General features: G+C 45.7%; 1 protein-coding gene across 1 annotated transcript in view; it reads right to left on the bottom strand.

The window, feature by feature from the left end:
* LOC119973697 (store-operated calcium entry regulator STIMATE-like) overlaps nt 1–20,902 on the bottom strand; it is a 194,117-nt gene that overhangs the window by 142,026 nt on the left and 31,189 nt on the right. The gene's annotated exons all lie outside the window — the stretch shown is intronic.

Genomic DNA, 20,902 nt, shown 5'->3' with positions numbered 1-20,902 from the left:
TTTACTTGTCCTACATATATACATATCATTACATCCCCTTTTTTTAAACATTTCTTTCTGATGTGTGACAAAAGGAAAAATGTAGAATATTATAATAAAGCATGATATGTATATCTTTGTACATAGTAAAATGAGTAACGCTTACAAAGTTCACTGTAAATTATTTACAAATTCAGTCTATTAGGTTTTCTTCTTCTTCTCGTGGATCTCCTTAATTCACGAGGAAGTGACGTTGAAGTTTTTACAGTTCTTCGTGTGTCATCACAAACTTGAGTGTCGGTTAGAGTATCATGAAATATACTCTCATGAAGTTTTATGTCTGGAAAGACTTTTGTGTTTAGCTTAATTTTTTGAAGTGCTCGACGATTTCTTTGAAGTATTTTTCCTTCAGCTGTTTGAACTGTGCAAGAACGTGGTGCTGCTTGTCTGATGACTCTGGCAGGAGCAGACCAACCTCCATCAGGTATCTTGATCCTGACGGTATCATCTGGAAGCAATGAGTCCAGATTGGTTGTATGCTGATCGTAGTACATTCTCTGTCATTCACGCTGCTGTTTCATTTTCTGTATCACTGGCAGATGATCTGGATTTAGAAGAGGTATTGATGGAATGTTGTTCTCAAATCTCGTTTCATTAGCATTTGTGCTGGTGATAGTCCAATTGAAAGAGTCGTTGTTCTGTAGGATAGCAGCGCAAGATTGATGTCTGACGAAGAATCCAAAGCTTTGTTTATAAGTTGTTTAATTATATGGACTCCTTTTTCTACTTTCCTGTTCGACTGCGGGTAATGTGGACTTGACGTTATATGTGTAAAGTTGTAAAGTCGTGAAAACTTGGCCCAGTAATTGCTGTTGCAACACGGTCCATTATCTGACATGACAGTGGTACAGTAAGAAGCCTTACAACACCAGGTTAAAGTCCAACAGGTTTGTTTTGAATCAATAACTGTCGGAGCACTGCTCCTTCCTCTGTACTCCGAAAGCTAGTGATTCGAAAAAAACCTGTTGGACTTTAACCTGGTGTTGTAAGACTTCTTACTGTGAGCACCCCAGTCAAACGCCGGCAGTGATAGTGATAGGTATTCCATGTCTTGCAAAAGTTTCTTTACTTGCTTTGATGACAGACTTGGATGTTAGATCAGGTAACTTCATGACCTCCGGAAAATTCGAGTAATGGTCGATTATCAGAACACAATCACAACCATTGCAGTAAAATATGTCTATACCAACTTTGGCCCAAGGAGATGTTTCTAATGCATGTTGTTCTCGTTTCTCCTTGCATTGCAGAGGCTGAAACTTCGGACATGTCTCACATCCAAGTACCATATCAGTGATGTCCCGATTAATACCTGGCCAGTATACTGCTTGTCTAGCCCTTCGCTTGCACTTTTCAATACTGAGGTGACCTTCATGAATTTGGTTGAGAATCATTGGTCGGAGAGACAGTGGTATGACGATCTGGTCCAGTCGAAGCAACAACCCATCCACGATTGTCAAATCTACTTGAACATTTCTAAATTCAGGACAATGCCCTTTTGGCCACCCATTGTTGATATGGTGTATAACGCATTGCAGCATTGCATCCCTCTTTGTCTTTTCTCGGATGAGGTTGATCTTTTCCATTCAGTTGTCCATTCAAATGTGGTTGACCTTTTGATCAAATTTCTAAGAGCTGTTGTTCTGGTTGATAGATTAGGCAGGAATTTGTCTAAAAAATTTACAACACCTAGAAAATATAGTACTGCTTTATTGTCCTCTGGGACGTTCATTCCCTGAATGGCCGCAATCTTGTCAGTGTCAGGTCGCACACCATGTTCAGAAATCTGGTCTCCAAGGATCTTGAGCGTGGAAGTGCCAAAACTACACTTGGATTGGTTCAGCTTTAGACCATACTTGTGTATTCGTTGAAAAACGTTCTCAGTCTTGAGAGATGTCATGGGCTGGCTTAGCACAAGGTTAAATAGCTGGCTTTTAAAGCAAAGCAAGGCAGGCCAGCAGCGCAGGTTCAATTCCTGTATCGGCCTCCCTGACCAGTCGTCAGAATGTGGCGACTAGGGGCTTTTACAGTAACTTCATTTGAAGCCTATTTGTGACAATAAGCGATTTTCATTTAATTTTCATGTTCTTCCTTTGTTGATGGCCATATGATAATGTGGTCGACATTGACACAAACACCTTCTATGCCCTCAGTCATCTGTTCCATAATGCGGTGGAAGATTTCAGATGCAGATTATTCTGAAAGGTATTCTGTGAAAGCAAAATCTGCCAAAAGGTGTGTTGAAGGTGCAGAGCTTTCTGTTTGTGTCACCCAACTGCATTTTCCAGAAACCTTGCGATGCATCTAATTTGGTGAAGATGCTGCATTAGCCATCTCACTAGTGAACTCCTCTCATTTTGGAATGGGATAGTGTTCCCTCATGATGTTCTTGTTGAGCTCCTTGGGGTCTCTCCATACCACAGATCACCTGAAGGTTTCTTCACACAAACCATCGAACTGACCCAGTCAGTCGGTTCAGTGACTCTTGAAATTATTCCTTGTTGTTGTAGCCTTTCTAATTCACGTTTTAATCTTTCTGTGAGTGGAGCAGGAATTCTCCTTGAAGGATAATTTAAGCGGCAATGTTACTTCAGTGGTGTTAGCAAATTTCTCTTGTGATTACTAGAAAGAAAGTGTTTTCCAGAGAGTGGACATCTGTGTCTGTTGAAAAATTCTGTTCAAAGTCTTCTTCCTTAGATTCAACACTTTGTACATTAATCTATCTTGTATTGGGTTTTGCAAATGTAAATGCGAGTGATGATCTGCACGGAGCAGCAAAATGGTTTAATTTGCCACATTGTGAGCATCGTTTTCCTTTGGCAGGGCAATTTTTTTTGCAGGGAGGTTCTGCACCTTGAACACATCATGACGTTGACATCATCACGCAAGGTACTTCTTCGCGCAGATTGGCTTTCGTCCATCTCGCATCTTTTGATGAAATGCAGAGGTGCAGGGTTAGAATGCACGTGTACAAGATGGCTGCCGCCCAAAACGTGCACCTTTTTCATCTGCGACACTGCCTTAACACACTCTACCTTGTGGTGAATTTTCGCACCTTTTTCATGGAGATAATACTCTTGGTATCGATTTTACGATTGCTGATGAACACGACACATTTCAATTGCGATTTCTAGAGTTAGATCCTTTTGCCCAAGTAATCTTTCTCTCAGTTTTTCATCATTTGTGCCAAAGACAATTTGGTCTCTTATCATGGAATCATTCAGTGCGGAGAAGTTACAGGATTGTGCAGTTTAATCGAGTCACCCTTGTTTTGCAATCTCTTGTTAAAAATAAAATGCTCAAATCTGAGCTTTCTCTGTTTGGAGAAAATCAAGTTCGACTTGAGAGGGTCACTGTCAGGGTTCGCCTGGAGGTGGCAACCGTTCGTCGACTTCTTTGCGGAAAATTAATCGTCAGCAGAAGGGTGGCGTCTCAGTTTAGCTTAGAGTAGGGGGTTAATAACGGTGGGAATTGTAAGGGAGGAAGCAGGCTTTTGCACTATGTTTAAAGGTTCACGTACATTGTTTATTTTGTTATTGTAAAACCAAAAATAGCTCAATAAAATATTTATTTTTTAAATGCTCAAACGTTTCATTAGTTTGGATTATACAATGGTTCTCAAATTTTGCAAGAATTACATCAAACTTTGTTTTATCTTGATCTGCCATGTACTGAAAAGAATTATAGATCTCAATGGCATATGGACCCGCCATAGTTAATGGAAGAGCAATTTTACAAGCATCGGTAGCATTATTCAAATCGGAAGCCTCTAAATAAATTTGGAATTGCTGTTTGAACAAACGTCAGTTTACATTTAGGTTACCGGTGATCCTTCGATGTCGAGGAGCTTGAGCTTTATCCATCGACCCTGGATTTGTCGAAGTTCTGCAGTCTCAGGTTGGTGCTTCGTAAGTCGAATAACTTCTTAGTTTTTTCTTTTTCTAATCTTACTCATTTACACTAGCTAGTTTATGTAGCTAATCACCTGGTACTATGTTATATTACTCTTTGGTAATATATTGTTACTCTTTGCTTCGCAATCCAGAATGGTCTGATCGTGTGATTATAAATAAACAACCAATCTCTAACTTAAAACAAATCTGCACCACCTCAATTCAGCCAACTCATACTCAAAGCAGTGTGTATTGATGCACTGAGGCAACTCACAAGCATCCTTCTAAACCCACACCCTCTCTATCGCCTCAAAGAACCAGCAAGAAGTCTTACAACAAAGTCTAACAGGTTTATTTGGAATCACTAGCTTTTGGAGCTCAGCTTCTTCATCAGGTGAATGAAGAGGTAGATTACACAAACACAGCATATAAAGACAAAGCCAATGATGCAAGATGATTGCAAGATTCCATATAAACCTGTCGAGCTTTAACCTGGTGTTGTAAGACTTCTTACTGTGCCCACCTCAGTCCAACGGCAGCACCTCCACATCAAAGAACCAGGGCAGCAGACTTGGAAACACTATCACCTGCAAGGGAGGTGACATAGTGGTTTTGTCATTGGACTTGCAATCCAGGTCCCAGGTTAATTCCATATATGGTGAAGTTTGAAATCATAAAGAATTTGGAAATAAAATGGGACTGTGGTTAGCACTGCTGCCTCACAGCTCCAGCAGCCAGGTTCAATTCCGGCCTCCGGTGACTGTGTGGAGTCTGCACGTTCTCCCCGTGTCTGCGTGGGTTTCCTCCGGGTGCTCCAGTTTCCTCCCACAGTCCAAAGATGTGCAGGTTAGGTGGAGTGGCCATGCTAAATTGCCCCTTAGTGTCCAACATGTTAGGTGGGGTTACTGGGATAGGGTAGGGGCGTGGTGCTAGGTAGGGTGCTCTTTCGGAGGGTCGGTGAAGATTCGATGGGCCAAATGGTACACTGTAGTAATCCTATGATTCTATGACTATGAAACCATTGTCGATTGTCATAAATACCCATTTGGTTCACTGGGGAAGGAAACCTGCTGTTTTCACCTGGTCAGTGACTCCAGATCTATAGAAATATAGTGAATGAAAAAAATGAAAATAAAAATCGCTTATTGTCACACGTAGGCTTCAAATGAAAAGTCCCTAGTCGCCACATTGCGGTGCCTGTTTGGGGAGGCTGGTACTTGACTCTTAAATGCCCTCTGAGAGGCAGGATTTGGCCATTTAGCCCTTCGAGCCTGCTCCGCCATTCAATATGATCATGGCTGATCGTGTAACTCAATAACCTGTTCTCACTTTCCCCCCATATCCTTTGATCCCTTTAGCTCCCTCTTGAAATCATACAAGCTTTGGCCTCAACTGCTCCCTGTGGCAGTGAATTCCGCAGCCTTACTGTTCTCTGGGTGAAGAAATTTCTCCTAATCTCAGTCCTAAATGGTTTACCCCATATCCTTAGACTGAGCGCCCCGTTTCTGGACTCCCCTGCCACTGGAAACATCCCTCCTACATCTACCCTGTCAAGTCGTGTCAGAATTTTCTAGGTTTCTAGTTGGCCATGAGGTTTGCTCGAGTCACTGGGGAGGATTTAAACTAGTGTGGAGGGAGTGGGAAGCAGATTAGGTGGTCAGAAGGTGAAACAACTGGGGGAGAGCTAGAGAATAGGGCCAGTAAGACTCAGAAGAAGAGCAGGTAGGGAGGCATTGCTGAACACAACAGGACCGGTGGTCTGAAGTGCATTTATTTCAATGCGAGAAGTATAACAGGTAAAGCAAATGAACTTAAGAGTTTGGAACTATAATGTTGTTGCCATTGCAGAGACGTGGTTGAAGGGACAGGAATTGGCAGCTAAACGTTCCAGGATTTAAATGCTTCAGGCGGGATAGAGGGGGATGTAAAAGGGGTGGGAGAGTTTCACAACTGGTTAAAGATAATATCACAGCTGTACTGCGGGAGGACACTCCTATTCCTGAGCTCATATAGCGAGGCAATATGGGTAGAGCTCAGGAATAGGAAGGGAGCAATCAGTGTTGGGACTTCAATATAACTTCAGAGAGTCGTGAACACAGCCCAGTCCATCACACAAAACTGCCTCCCATCCATCGACTCCATCTACACCTCCCGCTGCCGGGGGAAAGCGAGCAGCATAATCAAAGACCCCTCCCACCCAGCTTACTCACTCTTCCAACTTCTTCCATCGGGCAGGAGATACAGAAGTCTGAGAACACGCACGAACAGACTCAAAAACAGCTTCTTCCCCACTGTCACCAGACTCCGAAACGATTGATCTGATTAATATTACACTCCAGTATGCTTCACCCGATGCCGATGACTATATATTTACATTGTGGACCTTGTGTTGCCCTACTATGTATTTTCTTTTGATTCTATTTACTTTTTATGTACTAAATGATCTGTTTGAACTGCTCGCAGAAAAACACTTCTCGCTGTACCTCAGTACATGTGACAATAAACAAATCCAATAAGCCTCCCAACAGCCTGCGGGAGATAGAGGGACAGATATGTAGACCAATTTTGGAAAGGTGTAAAAGCAAAGGGTTGTTGTGGTGGGTGATTTTAACTTTCCCTATATTGACTGTGCCTCACTAAGTATTGGGGCGTGGATGGGGCAGAGTTTTTAAGGAGTTCCAGGAGGGCTTCTTGAAACAATATGTAGATAGTCCAACTAAGGGGCTGTACTGGACCTAGTATTGGGGAATGAGCCCGGCCAGGTGGTCGAAGTTTCAGTAAGGAAGCAATTTGGAAATAGTGACCATAATTTAGTACGTTTTAAGGTACTTATGGATAAGGATAAGAGTATTCCTCGGGTAAAGGTGCTAAATTGGGAGAAGTCGAATTATAACAATATTGGACAGGAACTGAAGAATTTAGATTGGGGGAGGCTGTTTGAGGGTAAATCAATATTTGACATGTCGGAGTTTTTTTTAAATGTCTGTTTATAAGAATTCAGGCCCGGCATGTTCCAGTGACAATGAAGGGTAAGTATGACAAGTTTCGGGAACCTTGGATAACAAGGGATATTATGAGCCTAGTCAAAAAGAAAAATGAAGCATTCATAAGGGCTGGGAACAGACAAAGTCCTTGAGGAATATAAAGAAAGTAGGAAGGAACTGAGGAGTCAATGAGTCAGGAGGACTAAAAGGCATCACAAAACATCCTTGGCCAACAGGCTTAAAGAAAACCCGAAGGCTTTTTATGTGAATATAAAGAGCAAGAGGCTAGCCAGGGAAAGGGTTGGTCCACTCAAGTTCCAAGGAGCGATTCTATCTGTGGAGCCATAGGAAATGAACGAGGTACTAAATGAGTACTTTACATCAGTATTCAACAAAGAGAACACAGAAAATTACAACACAGGAACAGGCCCTTCGGCTCTCCCAGCCTGCACCGATCCAGATCCTTTATCTAAACCTGTCTCCTATTTTCCAAGGTCAACTTCCCTCTGTTTCCCGCCCGTTCATATATCTGTCTAGATGCATCTTAAATGATGCTATCGTGCCCGCCTCTACCACCTCCGCTGGCAAAGCGTTCCAGGCACCCACCACCCTCTGCGTAAAAACTTTCCACGCACATCTCCCTTAAACTTTCCCCCTCTCACCTTGAAATCGTGACCCCTTGTAATTGACACCCCTAATCTTGGAAAAAGCTTGTTGCTATCCACCCTGTCCATACCTCTCATAATTTTGTAGACCTCAATCTTTCCGTCTTTCCAACGAAAACAATCCTAATCTACTCAACATTTCTTCATAGCTAGCACCCTCCATACCAGGCAACATCCTGGTGAACCTCCTCTGCACCCTCTCTAAAGCATCCACATCCTTCTGGTAATGTGGCGACCAGAACTGCACGCAGTATTCCAAACGTGGCCTAACCAAAGTCCTATACAACTGTAACATGACCTGCCGACTCTTGTACTCTTGTACTCAATACCCCGTCCGATGAAGGCAAGCATGCTGTATGCCTTCTTGACCACTTTATCAACCTGCGTTGCCACCTTCAGGGTACAATGCACCTGAACTTCCAGATCTCTCTGCACATCAATTTTCCCCAGGACCCTTCCATTGACCATATAGTCCGCTTTTGAATTTGATCTTCCAAAATGCATCACCTCACATTTGCCTGGATTGAACTCCATCTGCCATTTCTCTGCCCAACTCTCCAATCTATCTATATTTTGCTGTATTCTCTGACAGTCCTCCTCGCTATCTGCAACTCCACCAATCTTAGTATCATCTGCAAACTTGATAATCAGACCACCTACAAACAACAGTGGTCCGAGCACGGATCCCTCTGGAACACCACTAGTCACAATTCTCCATTTTGAGCACCCCCTTCCACCACTACTCTCTGTCTCCTGTTGCCCAGCCAGTTCTTTATCCATCTAGCTAGTACACCCTGAACCCCATACGACTTCACTTTTTCCATCAACCTGCCATGGGAAACTTTATCAAACGCCTTACTAAAGTAATGTATATGACATCTACAACCTTTCCCTGATCAATTAACTTTGTCACTGCCTCAAAGAATTCTATTAGGTTTGTAAGACATGACCTTCCCTGCACAAAACCATTCTGCCTAGCACTGATAAGTCTATTTTCTTCCAGATGTGAATAGATCCTATCCCTCAGTCCAAAGATGTGCAGGTTGGGTGGATTGACCATGATAAATTGCCCTTCGTGTCCAAAATTCTATGATTAACCTAGGACAATAGTTCGGCACAACATCGTGGGCCGAAGGGCCTGTTCTGTGCTGTATTTCTCTATCTATCTATCTATCTCAGTATCTTCTCCAACAGTTTGCCTACCACTGACGTCAAGCTCACAGGTCTATAATTCCCTGGATTATCCCTGCTACCCTTCTTAAACAAAGGGACAACATTAGCAATTCTCCAGTCCTCCGGGACCTCACCCGTGCTCAAGGATGCTGCAAAGATATCTGTTAAGGCCCCAGCTATTTCGACCCTCGCTTCCCTCAGTAACCTGGGATAGATCCCATCCGGTCCTGGGGACTTGTCCACCTTAATGTCTTTTAGAATACCCAAAACTTCCCCCTTCCGTATGACAACTTGACCTAGAGTATTTAAACATCCATCCCTAGCCTCAACATGCGTCCTGTCCCTCTCCTTGGTGAATACCAATGCAAAGTACTCATTAAGAATCTCACCCATTTCCTCTGACTCCACGCATAAATTCCCTCTTTTGTCTTTGAGTGGGCCAATCCTTTCTCTAGTTACCCTCTTGCTCCTTACATACGAACAAAAGGCTTTGGGATTTTCCTTAACCCTGTAAGCCAAAGATATTTCATGACCCCTTTTAGCCCTCTTTATTGCGCGTTTGAGATCCGTCCTACTTTTCCGATATTCCTCCAAAGCTTCATCAGTTTTGAGTTGCCTCGATCTTATGTATGCTTCCTTTTTCATCTTAGCTAGTCACATAATTCCACCCGTCATCCATGGTTCCCTAATCTTGCCATTTCTATCTCTCATTTTCACAGGAACATGTCTGCCCTGCACTCTAATCAACCTTTTCTTAAAAGACTCCCACATTTCAAATGTGGATTTACCCTTAAACAGCTGCTCCCAATCCACATTCCCTAGCTCCTGCCGAATTTTGTTATACTCTGCCTTTCCCCAATTTAGCACTCTTCCTTTAGGACCACTATCGTCCTTGTCCATGAGTATTCTAAAACTTACGGAATTGTGATCGCTAATCTCAAAGTAATCACCGACTGAAACTTCAACCACCTGGCCGGGATCATTCCCCAATACCAGGTCCAGTATGGCCCCTTCCAGAGTTGGACTATTTACATACTGCTCTAAAAAAAACTTTCCTGAATGCTCCTTACAAACTCTGCTCCATCTACGCCTCCAACACTCCATGAATCCCATTCAATGTTGGGGAAGTTAAAATCTCCCATCACAACCACCCTATTGCTCCTACATTTTTCTATAATCTATAGAAGGACTTGGTGGATGATGAGTCTGGGCCATGTCGATATCAAAAAGAGATGTCGGGCACCTTGAAAACATTAAGGTCGATAAGTCCTCAGGGCCTGATGGGATCGACTAAGGGAGGTAGGGGAGGAAATTGCTAGGGCTTTGACATAAATCTTTGTATTCTCACTGGCTCAGGTGAAGTCCCAGAGAATTGGAGAATAGTCAATGTTGTTCCTTTGTATAAGAACCGTAGCAAGGATAATCCAGGAAATTACAGGCCGGTGAGCCTTGTGTCAGTTACAGAAATTATTTGAGAGGATTCGTCGAGACTGGATTTACTCCCATTTGGAAACAAACGGACTTATTAGCGAGAGGCAGCATGGGTTTGTGAAGGGGAGGTCGTGTCTCATTAACCTGATCGAGTTTTTTGAGGAAGAGCCGAAGATGATTGATGAGGGTAGGGCAGTAGATGTTGTCTGCATGGACTTCAGTAAAGCCTTTGACAAGATCCCTCATAGCAAACTGGTACAAAAGGCGAAGTCACACAGGATCAGAAGTGAGCTGGCAAGATGGATATAGAACTGGCTAGGTCATAGAAGACAGAGAATAGCAATGGAAGGGTGCTTTTCTGAATGGAGGGTTGTGACTAGTGATGTTTGACAGGAATCAGTGCTGGTCCTTTGCTGTTTGTAATAAATATATATATATATATTTATATATAAAAATGATTTGGAGCAAAATGTAACTGGTCTGATTAATAAGTTTGCGGACGACACAAAGGTAGGTGGAATTGTGGATAGCTATGAGGGCTGTCAGAGGATACAGCAGGATATAGATCGGTTGGAGACTTGGGCGGAGAGATGGCAGATGGAGTTTAATCCGGACAAATGTGAGGTAATACAGTTTGGAAGGTCTAATGCAGGTCAGGAATATACAGTGAATGGTAGAATCCTCAAGAGTATTGACAGTCAGAGATATCTGAGTGTACAGGTCCACAGGTCACTGATACTGGCAACGCAGGTGTAGACGGTAGTCAAGAAGGCAAATGGCATGCTTGCCTTCATTAGTCAGGAAATTGAGTATAAAAATTAACAAGTCATGCTGTAGCTGTACACAACCTAAGTTAGGCTACACTTTGAATACTGCATCGCCACACTACCAGAAGAATGTGCAGGCTTTGGAGAGGGTACAGAAGAGGTTTACCAGGGTGTTGCCTGGTCTCAAGGGTATTAGCTATGAGGAGAAGTTGGATAAACTCTGATTGTCTTCGGATTGAACGACGGAGGTTGAGGGACGACCCGACAGAAGTTTACAAAATTATGAGTGACATGGACAGAGTGGATAGTCAGAAGCTTTTTCCCCAGGGTGGAAGAGTCAATTATTCGGGAGCATAGGTTTAAGGTGCGAGGGCAAAGTTTAGAGGCGATGTGTGAGGCAAGTTTTTTTACACAAGAGGGTGGTGAGTTCCTGGGACTTGCTGCCAGGGGAGATGGTTGAAGCAGGGACGAGTGACAAGGATATGAGTAGGATGGGAATAGAGGGCTAGGGACTCCGGAAGTGCAGAAGGTTTTGGTTTCGACAAGCAACATGATCGGCGCAGATTTGGAGGGCCGAAGGGCCTGTTCCTGTACTGTACTATTCTTTGTTCTTTGAGATCCTCCTTTATTCTTTCGAACTCCAGCGAATATAATCCTTCACTGCACTCCTCCAATAGCAAGATCACCCTTCCTCAGATAAGGAGACCAAAACTACATGCAATATTTCAAATGTGGCCTCATCAATGCCCTGTGTAAGTACAGCATGAAATCCCTGGTCCTTTACTTCGAATCCTCTCGTAATAAAGGCCAACATACCATTTGCCTTCTTTACCGTCTGCTGCACCTGCATGCTTACCTTAAGCGACTGGTGAACGAGGACCAGAGGTCTCTGAAAGAGCACCCTACCGAGGCTCACTCCTCTGCCCTATTCCCGTCACCCCGTCAAAGTTACACATCTCCAGACACTGAGGGGCAATTTAGCATGGCCAATCCACCTAACCTGCGCATCTTTGGACTGTGGAGGGAAACCGGAGCACCCAGGAGGAAACCCACACAGACACAGGGAGAAAGTGTAAACTCCACAGTCACCCGAGGTGGGAATCGAAGATAGGACCCTGGTGCTGTGAAGCAGCAGCGCTAACCATTAATTTATAGCGATTCAGATAATAATCTGCCTTCCACTTTTTTCTACCTAAGTGGATAACCTCATACTTATCCACATTATACTGCATCTGCCATGCATTTTCCTACTCACTCAGCCTGTCCAAATCATACTTAAGGATCTCTTCATCCTCCTCACAGCTCACCCTCCCACCCAACTTTGTGTCATCAGCAAATTTGGAGATATTACATTTCATTCCCTCCTCAAAATCATCGAGATATATTGTAAATAGCTGGGGTCCCAGACCGATCCTTGAAGTATCCCACAAGTCACTGCATGCCATTCAGAAAAAGACCCATTTATTCCTACCTTTATTTTCTGTCTGCTAACCGGTTTTCTATCCATCTCAAAATACATTATTCCCAATCTAATGAGCTTTAATTTTACACGCTAATCTCATATGTAGGACTTTATCGAAAGCGTTCTGAAAGTCCAAATAAATCACATCCACTGGCTCCCTCTCATCAACTCTACTAGTCACGTCTCAAAGAATTCCAGTTGATTTGTCAAGCATGATTTCCAGGATTTCCGGCGGGGGCCATGGAGTGAGCGGTCGCCCATTTTTTCAGTCTCTTCCCCATCTGAGGGGTGGACGTTTGGATGGAAAGAGGTGGAGGAGTGCTAGGAGAAAGTGTAACTCCTCTGGTGTGGCTGATGGGTGGATCCACACAACTTGAGTGGGTCAAGATGAAGGGAGCTGGTAGAGCAGGAGAATCTTTGTGCGCCACAGGTCAAGATGGCAGAGGGCAAAGGGCCTGTCCTGCCCATCCAGTTCGCAACAGAGCAACAGGTGGACTTCTTAAATGAGAAGTTCAGCCAGCAGAGAAGGGAACCCTGGAGGACCTAGTCAAGGTGGTAGAGCTCCACAAAGCAGGGACTGACCAAGTGGAGCGGAGCCTGTAGTCCCAGGGCCAGGCGATCCAGAAAGTGGAGGTGGCGGAGCACGAGGAACAGATCACCTCATTGGTGGCCGAGATGGGAGTGATGAAGGAAACCCAAAAGAGGCTGAAGGAGAAGGTGGATGATCTGGAGAACCGCTCCAGAAGGCAAAATGTGCAGATCGTGGGGATGCTGAAGTCATGGAAGGAGCAGAGGCCGCCCTGTATGTGGCAAGATTCCGGAAAAGCTAATGGTGGATGAGGCCTTTGATCTGCCTCTGGAGGTTGACCGAGAGCACAGGGCGCTTATGAGGAGACCCAGGCAGGCGAACCACCAAGAGCGATGGTCGTGCAGCTGCACCGATTCTTGGACAAAGAGAAGATTCTTCGGTGGGCAAGGCAAACGACAAGTGCACTTGGGAGGGGAACGTGCTGCAGGTGCACCAGGATCCGGGAGCAGAACTGGAGGCTCGTGTTTAACTGGGTCAAGGTTGCCCTCTTCAAGAAGGGGATGAAGTTTGGGGTGCTGTACCCGACCCGCCTCTGGATGACTTTCCAGAATCGAGTATACTATTTTGGTATGCCAAAGGAGGGAATGAAATGAAAATCGCTTATTGTCACGAGTAGGCTTCAAATGAAGTTACTGTGAAAAGCCCCTAGTCACCACATTCCGGCGCCTGTTCGGGGAGGCTGTTACGGGAATGGAGTTTCTGAGAGACAATGGACTGGCAGGAGGAGGAGGACACTGAACTTTAGAGGTGGTGTTTCTTTTTGGTGGTGGTTGGAGAGCTTTTCCTCTTTTGAAATGTTTTGTTGGGCTTAGTGGCAGGGTGCTTGGGGAGCATCAAGGGGAAGTGCACCTTTATTCTGTTTGTTTCTGTCAGAACACTATTCACGATGTCCTGCTGCTTTTGCTCATTTATTTGCTTTGTTTGTCCCCTTGTTCCGCACTGTAACCAATCACTATTTGTCGATGTACCATTTGTCAATGTTCTCTGTTGATCATTCTTTTTGTCTACTATGTACGTACTGTGTACGTTCCCTTGGCCGCAGAAAAATACTTTTCACTGTACTTCGGTATCAAATCAAATCACAAAAATCAAAATCTTGCGGGAGTGTGGATGGGGGAGGGGATTCGGGTGGGTAGGAGGTTTGGAGGCCTTGGGCGGGGGCCGCTATGCTAGCTGGGTGGGCTAGTTAACGGGAGCACAGTGGGGGGTGTTCAAGTGGTTGCTGCAGGAGAGGATGGGGTTTTTGTTTTGTTTGGGGGGTGCTGACAAGGGAGCAGTTGGTGTGGCGCAGCTGGAAACGTGATGACGACGATGGACATCCGAGGGTGGTCCTGGGGGTCATGTGACACCCAGAAAGGGATATAGTTGATCAGCGGTGGCGAAGGAGTTTATGGAGTGTATTTGGGGGAGGGGGGTGGACCCATGGAGCTTTGGGAGGCCAAGGGCAAAGGAATTTTCGTATTTTTCCCATGAGCACAGGGTTAACCCGGATTTACTTTTTTTGTGGTGGACAATGCATTGCGGATGGTGGACTCGGCATTTTCAGCGATTGTGGTCTCAGACCAGTTCCTGCAATGGAGGTTGGATGTGGAGCTGTTGGCGATGAGGTGGTGTGTGAGTGGGTGAGGACCACCAGCCGGGGGCATGTGGAGCTGTAGGATGCGCTTACGGTTGTGGTTCGGGGGGAGTTTATTTTGATTCCGGCACACAGGGAAAAGGCTGAACGGGCAGAGATGGCCAGGCTGCTGAAAGAGATTCTGAGGGTCGACAGGAGGTATTCAGAGGCCCCGGAGGCAGAGCTACTGAGGGAGAGGCAGAGGCTCTAGATGGAGTCTGGATTGGTATCCACGGGGAAGGCGGTAGAACAGTTGCAGAGGATGAGGGGGGCAATATATGAATATGGGGAGAAGGCGAGCAGGATGTTGTCCCACCAGCTTAGGAAACAGGAGGCGACGAGGGAGATTGGTAGATTGGTAGAGTGAAGGAGGGGGCGGGAAGGCTGGTGCTAGACCCAGTGGGGGTGAATGGGTTGTTTGCGGAATTTTATAGGAGGTTGTACGAGTCGGAGCTGCCGGGCGGGGGGAGGGGGCGGGGGGGAGGAGATGTGGCGGTTCCTGGATGGGTTGGAGTTTCCTCGGGTGGGCGAGGAGTTGCTGCAAGGTTTGGGGGGGCTCTAGTGAGTTGAGGGATGTGATGGTGAGCATGATGCAGGCAGGGAAGGCCCCGGGTCCGGATGGGTTTCCGCTGGAGTTTTATAAAAGGTTTGGGGCCATTGCTGGCGAGGGCATAAAATGAGGCTAGGGAGAGGCGGGCACTACCCCCTCCACTATCGTAGACATCCATCTGTCTGATACTGAAAAAAGATAAGGACCCAGAGAAGTGTGAAAAAATGAAATGAAATGAAAATCGCTTATTGTCACAAGTAGGCTTCAAAGAAGTTACTGTGAATAGCCCCTAGTCGCCACATTCCGGCGCCTGCCCGGGGAGGCTGGTACGTGAATCGAACCGTGCTGCTGGCCTGCTGTAAAAGCCAACGATTTAGCCCAGTGAGCTAAACCAGCCCCAGTGTAGATCGTACCGTCCGATATCATTGCTGAATGTGGATGCTAAGTTGTTGGCGAAGGAGTTGGCTTTGCAAATTGAGGACTGTGTCCTGGGGGTGATACGTGAGGACCAAACATGGTTTGTGAAAGGGAGACAGTTGTTGGCAAATGTGAGGAGGCTGCTTAATGTGATTATGATGCCCCCTGAAGGGCAGGAAGTGACGGTGGTAGTGGCGATGGACGCGGACAAGGCTTTCGACCGGTGGAGTGGGAGCATCTGTGGGAGGTGTTGGGACAGATTGGGTTTGGGCAGGGGTTTGTAGACTGGATCCTGTTGCTGTAAAGGGCGCCGGTTGCAAGTGTGCGGATGAATTGGGTGAGTTTGGGATGTTTCGATTTGCACCATGGGACAAGGCAGAGGTGCCCGCCTTAGCAATAGAGCCATTGGCTATGGAGCTTAGAGCATCGAGAGGTTGGAAAAGGATTGTGGGGAGGTCGGCCACAGTTTGCGCTGTACGCGGACAACCTGTTATACATCTCTGATTCATTGGGGGGCACTGGCAGTATTACGGGAATTTTGGACGACTTTGATCAGTTCTCCGGGTACAAGCTGAACATGGGAAAGAGCGAGGGATCCTGATTGAGACTCGATGGTGCAGATGAAGGGGGATTTTAAAAGGTGGAATGTGCTGCCACTGTCGCTGGTGGGAAGGGTGCTGACAGTGATGATGGTGCTGCCAAGGTTCCGATTTATATTTCAGAACCTCCCAATCTTTGTCCCAAAATCTTTTTTTTTTTAAAGTCAGCGCACTAATCTCGGGGTTTGCGTGGGTGGGGAAAACCATGCAGGTCAAGAGGGCTTTTTCTGGAGCGGGGCTTTGGTGTTGCCTAATATAATGAATTAATACTGGGCAGCTAACATCGCTACGGTCAGAGAATGGGTGGAGGGGGAGGGGGTAGGTATGGGGGCAGGTGGAGGCAGCTTTCTGCAGGAGAACAAGCTAATTCAGCAGGTGGTTTAAACTAATTCAGCAGGGGGATGGGAACCTAAATTGTAGTCCCAGTGTACAGGATGTTGAGAGTAGTGAGGTCAGGGATAGGGTTAAAAGTCCTAAAGAGGGCACCGGCAAGCAGGACGCTGGTTTGAAGTGTGTCTACTTCAGCGCCAGGAGCATCCGGAATAAGGTGGGTGAACTTGCAGCATGGGTTGGTACCTGGGATCTCGATGTTGTGGCAATTTCGGAGACATGGGTAGAGCAGGGACAGGAATGGTTGTTGCAGGTTCCAGGATTTAGATGTTTCTGTAAGAACAGGGAAGATGGTAAAAGAGGGGGGGTGTGGCATTGTTAATCAAGGAAAGTATTACGGCGGTAGAAAGGACGCTTGAGGACTCGTCTACTGAGGTAGTATGGGCTGAGGTTAGGAACAGTAGAGGAGAGGTCACCCTGTTGGGAGTTGTCTATAGACCTCCGAATAGTTCCAGAGATGTAGAGGAAAGGATTGCAAAGATGATTCTCGACAGGAGCGAGAGTAACAGGGTAGTTGTTATGGGGGACTTTAACTTTCCAAATATTGACTGGAAATACTATAGTTCGAGTACTATAGATGGGTCAGTTTTTGTGCAGTGTGTGCAGGAGGGTTTTCTGACACAGTATGTAGACAGGCCAACAAGGGGCGAGGCCACATTGGATTTGATACTGGGTAATGAACCCGGCCAAGTGTTAGATTTAGATGTAGGTGAGCACTTTGGTGATAGTGATCACAACTCGGTTATGTTTACTTTAGCAATGGGCAGGGATAGGTATATACCGCAAGGCAAGAATTATAGCTGGGGGAAAGGCAATTATGATGCTATTCGGCAAGATTTAGGATGTATAGGATGGGGAAGGAAACTGCAGGGGATGGGTACAATCGAAATGTGGAGCTTTTTCAAGGAACAGCTACTGCGTGTCCTTGATAAGTATGTACCTGTCAGGCAGGGAGGAAGTTGTCGAGCAAGTGAACCGTGGTTTACTAAGGAAGTTGAAGCACTTGTCAAGAGGAAGAAGAAGGCTTATGTTCGGATGAGACATGAAGGCTCAGTTAGGGCACTTGAGAGTTACAGGTTAGCCAGGAAGGACCTAAAGGGAGAGTTAAGAAGAGCGAGGAGAGGACACGAAAAGTCGTTGGCGGATAGGATCAAGGAAAACCCTAAGGCTTTCTATAGGTATATCAGGAACAAAAGAATGACTAGAGTAAGATTAGGGCCAATCAAGGATAGTCGTGGAAAGTTGTGTGTGGAATCAGAGGAGATAGGGGAAGCGTTAAATGGATATTTTTCGTCAGTGTTTACACTGGAGAAAGACAATGTTGTCGAGGAGAACACTCAGGTTCAGTCGACCAGGCTAGATGGAATTGAGGTTCAAAAGGAGGTGTTAGCAATTTTGGAAAATGTCAAAATAGATAAGTCCCCTGGGCCAGATGGGATTTATCCTAGGATTCTCTGGGAAGCCAGGGAGGAGATTGCAGAGCCTTTGTCCTTGATCTTTATGTCGTCTTTGTCGACAGGAATAGTGCCGGAAGACTGGAGGATAGCAAATGTTGTCCCCTTGTTCAAGAAGGGGAGTAGAGACAACCCTGGTAATTATAGACCTGTGAGCCTTACTTCGGTTGTGGGTAAAATGTTGGAAAAGGTTATAAGAGATAGGGTTTATAATCATCTTGAAAAGAACAAGTTGATTAGCGATAGTCAACACGGTTTTGTGAAGGGTAGGTCATGCCTCACAAACCTTATTGAGTTTTTTGAGAAGGTGACCAAACAGGTGGATCAGGGTAAAGCTGTTGATGTGGTGTATATGGATTTCAGTAAGGCGTTTGATAAGGTTCCCCACGGTAGGCTATTGCAGAAAATAAGGAAGTATGGAATTGAAGGTGATTTAGCGGTTTGGATCAGTAATTGGCTAGCTGAAAGAAGACAGAGGGTGGTGGTTGATGGCAAATGTTCATCCTGGAGTTCAGTTACTAGTGGTGTACCGCAAGGATCTGTTTTGGGGCCACTGCTGTTTGTCATTTTTATAAATGACCTGGAAGAGGGTGTAGAAGGATGGGTTAGTAAATTTGCAGATGACACGAAGGTCGGTGGAATTGTGGATAGTGCTGAAGGATGTTATAGGATACAGAGGGACATAGATAAGCTGCAGAGCTGGGCTGAGAGGTGGCAGATGGAGTTTAATGCGGAAAAGTGTGAGGTGGTTCACTTTGGAAGGAGTAACAGGAATGCAGAGTACTGGGCTAATGGCAAGATTCTTAGTAGTGTAGATGAACAGAGAGATCTCGGCATCCAGGTACATAAATCCCTGAAAGTTGCCACCCAGGTTAATAGGGCTGTTAAGAAGGCATATGGTGTGCTAGCCTTTATAAGCAGGGGGATTGAGTTTCGGAACCACAAGGTCATGCTGCAGCTGTACATAACTCTGGTGCGGCCGCACCTGGAGTACTGCGTGCAGTTCTGTTCACCACATTATAGGAAGGATGTGGAAGCTTTGGAAAGGGTTCAGAGGAGATTTACTAGGATGTTGCCTGGTATGGAGGGAAGGTCTTACGAGGAAAGGCTCAGGGAATTGAGGTTGTTTTCGTTAGAGAGGAGAAGGCTGAGAGGTGACTTAATAGAGGCATGTAAGATAGTCAGAGGGTTAGATAGGGTGGACAGTGAGAGTCTTTTTCCTCGGATGGTGATGACCAACACGAGGGGACATAGCTTTAAATTGAGGGGTGATAGATATAGGACAGATGTCAGAGGCAGTTTCTTTACTCAGAGAGTAGTAGGGGTGTAGAACGCCCTGCCTGCAACAGTAGTAGACTCGCCAACTTTAAGGGCATTTAAGTGGTCACTGGATAGACATATGGATGAAAATGGAATAGTGTAGGTCAGATAGGCTTCAGATGGTTTCACAGGTCGGCGCAACATCGAGGGCCGAAGGGCCCGTACTGCGCTGTAGTGTTCTATGTTCTATAAGCTTAGGGGCATTGTCGACGGTGCCTTTGCCATTCTCGCCGGCAATGTACTCGGTGACCCACTGATGGTGTCGGCCTTATCCAGTTTAAAGTAGTCCAGCGGGAGCACATGACGGTGGTCAGGATGAGTATGTTCTTTGAGGGATTGAGGATAGGTGTTGGCGGCGCACGGGGAGGCCTGCGAATCATGTCCACATGTTTTGGGCATGTCTGAAACTGAAGCAGGGCGTTAGGGGCTGGTTTAGCTCACTGGGCTAAATCGCTGGCTTTTGAAGCAGACCAAGCAGGCCAGCAGCACGGTTCGATTCCCGTACCAGCCTCCCCGAACAGGCGCCGGAATGTGGCAACTAGGGGCCTTTCACAGTACCTTCATCGAAACCTACTCGTGACAATAAGCGATTTTCATTTTTTCATTTTCATTGGAGACGTAATGGGGGTGAAGGTGGCCTGGAGTCCAGATGGTAGCATAAGACCCAGGAGTCTAGGAGGTGAGAGGGGCCCATGTCTTGGCCTTAGCCTCCTTGATAACCCGGAGACAGGTTTTGCTTGAGTGGAGGGATTCGGAGCTGCCGAAAGCATGGGTGTAGGTGAGTGATCTGCCGGAATTCCTGAGCTTGGAGAGGATCAAGTTTGGCTTGAGGGGCGTCGGTGAAAGGATTCGCCGAAGATGGAAGCCATTAATTGGCTACTTTGAGGAGGATTGAGGTGTCAGCAGAGGGGAAGGGTGATGGATGGATAAGGAGGTTAAAATGGGGACAGCAGAATGGGAAGGGGGGTAGGGCAGGGGGCGGAAGGGGGTTGTTGGTTATTTATCATGTTGTACAATTTTATTTCTGCTGTTATGTGTTTTTATAAATACCTGAATAAAATATTTTAAAAGAAAGATTTCCCTTTCATAAATCAATCAATGTGAACTCTGTCCGATCCTGCCACTGTTTTCCAAGTGCTCTGCTCTGAAATCTTTTAGAATGGACGCCAACATTTTCCTCACTACCAACAAAAATTCCTTTACCTCCCTTTTTAAATAGTGAGGTTACATTAGCTACCCTCCAATCCGGAGGAATTCTTGGGAGTTTCTGTAGAACCTTGGAAGGTGACCACCAATGTATCCACTATTTCTAGGGCCACTTTCTTGGGTACTCTGGGATGTAGATTATCAGGCCTTGGGATTTATCAGCCTTCAGTCCCATCAATTTCCCCAACACCATTTTTCTACCAATACTGATATCCTTCAGTTCTTCCCTCTCACTAAGCCATGTTCCCCAATATATCTGGTATTATTTGTGTCCTCCTTTGTGAGAACAGAACCAAAGTACGTACTTAGGTGGTCAGCCATTTCTTTGTTCCCCATTATACATTCCCCTGT

This window comes from Scyliorhinus canicula, chromosome 11, assembly GCF_902713615.1.
Source record: "Scyliorhinus canicula chromosome 11, sScyCan1.1, whole genome shotgun sequence".
Classification (NCBI taxonomy): Eukaryota; Metazoa; Chordata; class Chondrichthyes; order Carcharhiniformes; family Scyliorhinidae; genus Scyliorhinus; species Scyliorhinus canicula.
The sequence above is the reverse complement of the archived record's forward strand: the minus strand, read 5'-3'. Positions and strand labels throughout refer to the sequence as shown.